We start from the raw sequence: 10,009 nt of genomic DNA, 5'->3' as shown, positions 1-10,009 counted from the left end.
AGGAAGAGGAGCGCGCCACGGGCAGAGGGAACCAGAGGCGGGAGCCCGTTCCCCGACGCAACCTCCACCCCCCCTGTCACTCACTTGCTCGTGGCCCCTTGGAGGACAGATCCAGACATTAGTTTTAATTTCCCTTTCCCCAAATCCCCAGAATCTTTTAAATATTTAAACGAATAAAGAATATTTTTTATACTTACCTGTTCCTCGTTGTTGTTTGGTCATTGGGTGGGTTTTGGGGACCTCCTCGAGGTGGGAATTGAGAAGGGGCGTGGCTTAACCACTAGTAGCCAGCCCCTGGCTTGTGACATTATCTCTTTACCCCTGGTTGAAATGTGAAACAGATAACCCAGGATTCTGTTAACCCAGAGTTTAGAATAAGGGTGTACTCACACTATCCAAACCAAATCGCCCTCGGGCGTGTTTGACCCCCAAAGCCTGGTTCGTTTGACTAGTGTGATCGCTCTGTACCGCGCCCGGGCGCGGATTGGTTTGGATAGTGTGAGTTAAACCTTAATCGCGCCCTGGCCATGTTGCAGAGTTGGGCTGGAGTGCTGTTCACTTGGGCTCAGGCGTGAAAGGTTGTTGTGTGAGCGCAATCGCACCTGAGCGTGATTCAAAAGGTGAAGATGTCAATTGCGCGACCTTTTGATGCGCACAGCAGGGTTACGTGAATGTCCGAGCTGCACACGTAACACATCAATATGATGACATGTGAGAGGGCTGTCTGTAATCGCGCAGCAAACGACTCTGGATAAAAAACACAGACTAAACATTTGATGGGTTCCAGTGTTAAGAGAGCGCTTTACTTCCTGCTTTTTTAAAAACAATCGCATCTTAATGACGAAAGCGCGCCCGGGCTCGGATCGATAAAAGTACAGTATTTGGTTTGGATAATGTGACTGCGCCCTAACCTAGAGTTTAGAATACCTCAGATGTTAACTATCATGTACTAATCATAACTAATCATGTTCAAGTCAAATCTTTAGTTCTTAATTTCTTTAATTTAAACTGCATCTGGATTTTAACACTCACCCTTAGTGGACTGCACAAAAAACACCTTCACTACATTACACAATACAGTACAGAGCTCCAGCCAATGCATTTACATAAGAAAGGGTAAAGAGGGATGGGCGCATTGTCACAGTGAGTAACCGAGACCTTTAATTTACAGGTGTAATACTCACGAGAAAGAGACATTGAAGATCACCATAATGACAGGAGAGACCGGCTAACAGACTGCTACGAGAACAAGAATTCACAGATTGGTATGTGTCAGGCGAGACTCTGTGACACTACAACGTCGATATGCACTGAATCGCCATACTAATTTACACTCATAAATGTGCTTTTAGAGAAACCGCCCCAGGATGTGTTGCATTAGCCAGATAAAGCAAATTCATCGGTGCTATCTCTAGAAAATAGTTCTCATCACATTTTATTTGCCTTTGAAATTCAAGAAGCAATTTTTGACTGATGGTAGAATGTCCAGAGGGCTGTTTGAGAGTGACTGGGTGCATTTAAGAGCATTTGAATTCACTTAATTACAGGGCCAAACAAAATGTCAACATCTTCACGGAAGAATAGTTAGTCCGGCTGAACATTTGACATTTGTCTAGACATGTGATTCCCCACCGCACAGGAAGTGCACCTGATAAACAACAACATCCCTTGTTCACAGCACGTTGGCAAATGTGTGGACAATATCCGAGTGGAAAAACGTACATGTTCTGAGCAGTAGACTAGAAGGACATGTGGAACATGTGGAAAACCTGAGACTGTAGCTTTTGAAACCATTCATTCTCCTGTACTGGAAACTTGACTTTGGTCATGTGGTAGTGGAAATAAAATACAGGATATTAGATGTAGATAATATAAACATATAGACAATATTAAAGTTTATATAAATTATAGCCTCTTTTGTAAACAGATCTTAGAAAATTCATTTCTTTTTTTATTGCACAGAAAATAAGGGGAATTTTGTGTCATGACATAAGTCAGTTATAGATTCAGGAGTATATGATTACCAATATTTTTATTTAGGATTTTAGGGTTATTGTTAGTTAATGATAATTACAATAATAACTTGGCAAGGCTTTAGTATTGGGAATTTGGGAATATAACAATTTGATAATAAATGAATTAACCAAATCTCTTAATGAATACTATTGTCATCTTTATTTAAATAATACAGAATATGCTTCAAAATGAATAGCAATGATGTTGTCAGAAGCGTGAAAGAAGACATCAGGCAAACACATACTGTACACACACACACACACACACACTGCTGGCTCGCACATGATAAAACCACTATATAAGAAAAGCCTCAGATAGTGGTTTAACACTGTCATGCCCTGTTTGTGATTTCAGACTCATCATCAGTGTCTGAAGCGTGTGATTCGGCCTGTAAGATGAGGGATATAGGGTGAAGTAAATGATATTTTGTCTCAGTGCATCCTTTGATTGTGGGGTCTTTGATGTATGGACGGAAGTGTTTTGGACACAGAAGCGGGGGGACAGTGTGTGACAACACTGGCAATTTAGACTACAGGTGTGCCCAGTGCGCTCAGGAAAGACGGCAACATCAAAAACAGCGCTTCCTCCTAGGATGAAAGAGGGCTTAATTCTAATTGTACAGCCAAGAGAAGACAAAACAAAACAAAGAAAGGGCAACTTTCTAGTGGCTGTTTTATACAGCTTGTCCCAAAAACCACAACAGACGTTTACAGAAACTATGGTTCTAAGCTAAAGAGATCTGGGTCACCTGTAGTGTACATTATTTAATGTATGTATTATTGGCGAAAGTAAATGGTGTTATTTGTATTGGTAATATTTGTGCCACTATTATTGTTTATATCCTTTTAAGTGTACCCTAAAAAAATTAACTATGGTTATTTTGTAGTAAAAGTGTAGTAAACATGTTTTTTTTACTGACAGAGTGAAAAAATAAAATAATTCAACAAAGAAAAGTGAAAAGTTTTTATGGTACAAATAATTTGTAGAGTTTAAATGTTTTTTGTAGGTTCACTGTAAAAAATAATATGCTTGTTTTACTTAAAATTTTAAGCAGTTGCATAAATTGCTTAAAATTCCATTTAATAATTGCTTAAAAAATGGATGCAAAAGTGATGCACTATATTTTAAAGTAAATCCAGCCTTTATTTTCTTCAGTGTAGTATAGCATTCCCTTTCAATGAAAATTGATGAAATTTACAGTAGCATGCTTCCCCGGCCTGTCCTGGTGGGGTTGCAAAATACAGACCAATTTGACATTGTCAAACTAATACATTAGCTCATATCTGCTGTTTGATTTAATGGATCAAAATTCCTTTGATAACTTTGAGTCTGTACGTCTGCCATTTTGTAGTGATGTCCGAAACCTGAGTGACCAGCTTCATTTCCGTAATTATATTACTGCATATATTACTATAATTTCCGTATTACAGTAGATTAGTGTCTCTTCATGGCTGGATGTCAAAGTGGTGCCCTCAGCATACCGTAGGGTTTATAGACAATTGGAATCATTTCCGGGGAAGACCTGACCTGCTAAAGAGAGATGGCCTCCATCCGTCTCCGGAAGGAAGTGCTATTCTCTCTAGAAATCTGACCAATAGTCTTACTTTTGATATTGTCTGACTATCCAGGGCCCAGGTCAGGAAACAGACAGATCGGCTCACCCATCAGTCTGTTAGCTGCCTTGACATGTCAAGATCACATATATCCCAGCACATAGAGCCTTTTTTACCAGAGTACCAACACATCTCGACTGTGTCTGTTCCTCGAACAAATAAATACAGAGCACCATTTACCTCGTCTCGTACAAATCTTATTAACATTAAATTAGAACACAATACATTAACAGATGAAACTCAAATGTTAAAATTCGGCCTTCATAACATTAGATCGCTTACCAATAAAGAACCTATTATCAATGAAATAATTACTGACCAAAACTTAGATGCACTCTGTTTAACAGAAACCTGGCTTAAAGCAGACGATTACATCAGTTTAAACGAATCCACCCCACAAGACTATTATTATAAACACGTTCCTCGTCTAAAAGGGAGAGGGGGTGTTGTAGCTACAATACACAACAAAGTTTTTAAAGTAAACCATAAATCCGAACTAAAATTTATTTCGTTTGAAATAATACTGTTAAATATGGAAATAACTGATCGTAACAACAAACAGCTTTCATTCATATAAGCTACCATATATAGGCCTTCGGGCCACCACACAGATTTTCTTAAAGAAATAGCAGACTTCCTATCTGAGCTTACAGTCACTGTAGATAAAGCTCTTATCGTTGGTGATTTTAATATCCATGTGGATAACCCAAAAGATGCATTAGGACGTGCGTTTATGGATGTTCTAAATTCTCTCGGTATTAAACAAAATGTGTCAGGGCCCACGCTAGGGATGGGACGGATAGAAAATTTAAGAGAGTGTTCAACACTACAAACAGACTATAAAAACTGCCAGATCTACCTATCTCAGTACGCTAATGAAAGAAAATCATACAACCTGTTTCCTCTTTAGCACAGTTGCGAAACTGACTAGAAACAAAGAACAAACAGAAGCCAATAGTAAACTCCAACACAATAGTAACGACTTCATGAACTTCTTTACTAACAAAATTACGGTTATTAGGGAAAACATAGAAACTACGCAAGCAGCCACCACTCTACCCAATAGTACATTTACCACTAGATTACCATACAAACATCTTGAGTCATTTAAACCTAGTACAATAGACGAGCTCTCTAAATTAGTAACGTCATCCAAATCATCGTCCTGTATATTAGACCCCGTTCCCACAAAATTACTAAAAGAGGTATTTCATGCAGTGTTAGACACAGTACTAAATATCTTTAACTCATCACTAGAATTAGGATATGTCCAACAGCTTTCAAACTAGCAGTTATTACACCTCTTATTAAAAAAACAAACCTTGACCAGGGAGATCTTAATAACTTTAGACCAATCTCAAATCTCCATTTTCTTTCTAAAATATTACAAAAAGTAGTGGCAAGCCAGCTACACACATTCATAGCGAATAATAATACATATGAAAAGTTCCAATCAGGATTCAGGCCCCAGCATAGCACAGAGACAGCGCTGCTTAGAGTTACAAATTACCTCCTTTTATCATCCGATCGTGGTGAAATCTCAATCCTTATATTACTAGACCTTAGTGCAGCCTTTGACACAATAGATCACAGAATCTTACTCAGTAGACTAGAAAACTATGTTGGCATCAGTGGTCAGGTGTTAGCCTGGTTTCGATCGTATCTAACCAATCGATATCACTTTGTTTATGTAAATGAGGAAGAGTCTTATCACTCCCCAGTTAAATACGGCATACCTCAGGGATCAGTTTTAGGCCCTATCCTATTCTCGTTATATATGTTACCTCAAGGAGACATTATCAGGAAACATAACATACGTTTTCACTGCTATGTGAATGATACCAAGCTTTACATCTCGTCACATCCTAGCAAAACCCACCAGTTTGTAAGCTAATAGACTACAAGTTGCCCATAGATGGCTGCACGGTGGTGCCATCTTCCACGGTTAAGAATTTAGGCGTAATGTTCGACAGCAATCTATCTTTCGATAGTCATATCTCCAAAGTCTGCCACACAGCATTCTTCCATCTTAAAAATTTCTCAAATATGCCATATGCTGTCTGCATCAGATGCAGAAAAGCTTATCCATGCTTTTATGACCTCTAGAATAGACTATTGTAACTTGTTACTCGGGGGATGCCATCCATGCAAATCAGGTAAACAAGCTACAGCTGGTTCAAAACGCCAAATCTTTCAAATCTTCAAATCTTTACACTGGCTACCAGTTAAATATCGCATACAATTTAAAATATTACTAATCACCTACAAAGCCTTAAATGGCCTAGCGCCCTTGTATATTAAAGAATTACTATCAGAATACAATCCACCACGTAAACTGCGATCACAAAATTCTGGTCACTTAATTATCCCTAGAATATCAAAAGTGTCTAAAGGTGGTAGATCCTTTTCCTACTTAGCCCCTAAGCTCTGGAATGATTTACCAAATAGTGTTTGAGTATCAGACACAGTCGATCAATTTAAATCTAAACTTAAGACATTCCTCTTTAACAAAGCATTCACGTAAAATGTCCAGTAAATGTAATTATCCCGCAGTAGTTCGTTTTTCTAGAACAAAGCACTCACATACCTCATATGGGTAATATACTCATGCCGCAATAGGTAGCCTGTCTGGAACTGAGCAAATTTTAAACCACAATACTGTATGACACTTACATTACATGCGAACGGCTCCTATGCTAATAGAATTCTGTTTTTCTCTCCCTGTCTCGACCCCGAGGACAATGAGACAAACAGACCCAGTTCCTGTTGCTGTGAAGGTCATCACACCTCTGATCTACTGGCTGTCCTTCAATGTGATGCCCAGCCGATTCACGACCAACAACCACTGACTGAACCAGTTTAATCTGCTTCCCGCTTCCAATCCCTACCGTGTTTATATATATAAATATATATTAATTGCTCCCAAGGGTTTTTGTCCTTCCAGGAGTTTTTCCCACCGGGTTTTCTCCTAGGGGGTTTTTAAGTCCCCAGGACAGACAGCCAACTTTGGCTTAACTTAGGCACTTTACTGTACGTTACATTACTAATACGCTCGCTTGTACGGTTTAACCTTAGCCACTGTATTCTACTTCTTATATTATCTATTGATTTTCTGTGTTCTCCCCTACATCTACTCATGTAAAGCTGCTTTGCAACAATTAACACTTGTGAAAAGTGCTATATAAAAAAAATTGAATTGAATTGAATAAAGTCAACTTTAGAGTTTCACAGCACAATCCATACACAGGTGGTATAATACAGGTGGGTAAAATATGAACAAAGTCAAATGTCTGGTTATAACCCAGATAGCAGACGGACTCGGCCAGAATGTGGCCTCATGATGGCACTGCCGGCAACGGCATGCAACATGTCAGCCAAGTATGGGCCAGGTGTGGCAATGATTGCACTGGATCCATGATGGCAGATAACATTTGGGCCAGTTGTGGGTGGGAGGTATGTGGCCCAGTTCAATGTAGTGATTCTGGCCCAGATCAGTCTAGTGATTGTAACCCACATTTTAAATACTGTGATTTATAATAAATAATTATAAGAATTGAAGGATTTCTTAATCTTGATGTTAATTTAACTTTATTAAATAAAATTTTAGTTTTGTATTAAAACTAATATATTTGGACAATAATGTTTGTCTACATTTCAATCACATAAACATGCCTTCAGATCATGGATCAAGATAATTTTGTTGAAATGACCCTGAACTTCCAGAAGTTTTTGTTTCTGAATTTAAAAGTTTTGATAACGTTGCTTTGAGAAGCACCATGAATCGTTTCTATTTAAACTTGCTTTTGCGCGATTTTCATTGTAGAAGGACTTCAATGACTAAGTAAAACTATCATTGTGTACAATCAAATGTTAGATACTGCAGAAATATACAATATGTTTCACTGTGCTTTTGCCTGCCGAAGTGTTAAAAAAGATAAAAATCTTTGTATCGGTTAACCTTCGCGTTACGTTAAGGACGTGCAGTTTATTTATGAAGTGCAACAAGAACGTACACGCGGATGACATCAAAGTACTGCGAGAGCGACTCGAAAGATCATGGACAGCATTCTGATTTCAAAACACTCTCGCAGTATTTTAACGTCATCCGTTTGTCAGTTCCTGCTTTACGTCGAACACCTTGTCAAAAATGATTGAGATGGCCAATCAAATCAAATAAGGCGAGTGCCACTGGCCAATCACATAACAGAAGACGAGCTTTCCTGTTAACGCAAGCCGAGCGCCGGCCAATCAAAGTAACCAATAGGCGGGGTTACCGCAACGAGCAGCAGTTACACCGTGTCAATCAATCATAACGGACACACAGATTTCAAAGGCAGCAGGATGAAAGATAACCAGTAAGTAACTTAAATATTTAAACATTTTCAATCATAAAAATGTTTTTGTTTAAATGTCTAACAAACGTATTCACCTTATTTTCGACAACATGGGCAGCGCCATTGCGCTCATTTTGTCAACATACTTCCGGCTGCATATGATGAGCAGCTGAGGCAGTGGCTGAAGGCGATGCGTTAAACTTAATAGCTCACTCAAGCGCCTTTATGTTTGTTTTTTACCAATTTTAACGGATGGGAAGCCGACTGAGGAACATCCTAATCCCAAGTAATGGTTCGACTACGATGTTCCGGTAACTTGAAGCCACGCCGGGTGTTGAAAAGGTGGTCAGTTTCAGGTAAGCTATCTTTGCTAAATGTTCTCTTTTGCCTAACGTTAGATTTGTGATGTCCGTTCTACGAATAAACTTAAGATCAGTAACGTTAGTTTATAAAATGCAATTATTTTGAATGATTTTCATTGCCCACCTATATTTTTATATTTAAGATAAGACAACAATATATTATAGTACATTACATTCTTACAGTAGCTCACGTGATTCATACAAGTTATCGAGATTTCAGATGCTAGGAGGTCAGTTCATTTCTCATTCAGATATTGATAATGACTTATTAAACGACATATTATTTAACACTGAACTTAGAGGTTGTGTGTATAACGTTACTGTCTCTTTTTAATGCATCTCTCTCTCACACACTGTTCTTTTTAAGTATGGATGTCATTTATATATTAATTCTCATGATGCAAGTTTCTTTTAAATAATAACATAAAAATGTTTATGGTTATATTATCTTCATAGATGCATTGATACGTGTCAGTGATTTATATTGATTTGACTTAATTTTCTTGGTAAATAATAATGGGGATATTACTAATATAATATATTTTAAGTACATGCTTAGAACATATCTCATTTACACATTTGCTTTGTATCTAAATGAAAAGTACGTCTTTAAGGTCTAAGCTATGTTTCATTTTATTTAGACATTCAGCGCAGACACTTTCATCCAAAGCAACTTGAGGAAGAAAACAGAAGCAGTTCATCCTAAAAGGTTCATCTTCTAATTCTCTATCTAACTGTTTGTTTAAAAGTATATCATTATGCTTTTAATTACTTTATTATATGGCTTTTGCTTTATAGCAATTATTGATTTGCATCTGTTTTCTTTTATATAACAGTGGGCTGCTGTACTGTTTACATCTATGGAAAGAGGAGCTGAGTAGAAAAGAAACGCTGGAAAGCAGTACTTCTTGTTGAGGACAATCCTGAATAGGAACACTTTCTCATACACATAGATTATTAGTAGTGTTTGATTATCTGGAACTTGTATATTTGCGTGAAGCTGGCTGTAGAGTTGGTTTCACATACACATTAAGTTTCTAATTAACTAACTTTTAAGTTCAGTTTGGTTTAAACTTGTATTTACCCATGGTAATTCATTTACATTTCAATTCATGCTAATATATTAATTTCAATGAAAACTTCTGTATTTGTGTATAGCTGGTAATTTGGGCAAACTACGTTTCACACACAAATGTAACTGTCACAAAGTTTGTGTGATTTATTTATTAATATAATTTGGGCAAGATTAGGCTGAGTTATGGCTCAGTTTTGGAAGTTCTGGTTAAATGCTGGTTTTAATATGGTTAACCTATGGCTGAGAACTGGCACCGATGTTAGAACCTGTTCTGGCCCAGGTTTGGGTAGATTATGGGCTATTATCTGGCAGAGACATGGGCCAGTTGTGGGCCACTGTAGGGCCGTCATTTTTCGTTGTATGTGGGCCAAGAAAAAACTGGTTGTGTGGGCTGGAACAAAACTGCTATCTGGGAATCCTATTCTAGGTTGTTGTTACCCAACTATGGGTTGAAACAACCCAAGAGTTTTTAGAGTTTATGCATTAACAGCCATGATTTGCATATAAAGAGCATGCAGTGTGAAAAGTCTTGCAATTCATGCGCCAAATTCCAATTTTGCGTGCAAATGATACACCGGTCTTTCTTGTTCACTTAATATGGGGCATCTT

The sequence above is a fragment of the Paramisgurnus dabryanus genome, chromosome 13 (assembly GCF_030506205.2).
Source record: "Paramisgurnus dabryanus chromosome 13, PD_genome_1.1, whole genome shotgun sequence".
NCBI classification, from domain to species: Eukaryota; Metazoa; Chordata; class Actinopteri; order Cypriniformes; family Cobitidae; genus Paramisgurnus; species Paramisgurnus dabryanus.
Note: the sequence above shows the minus strand (reverse complement) of the source record.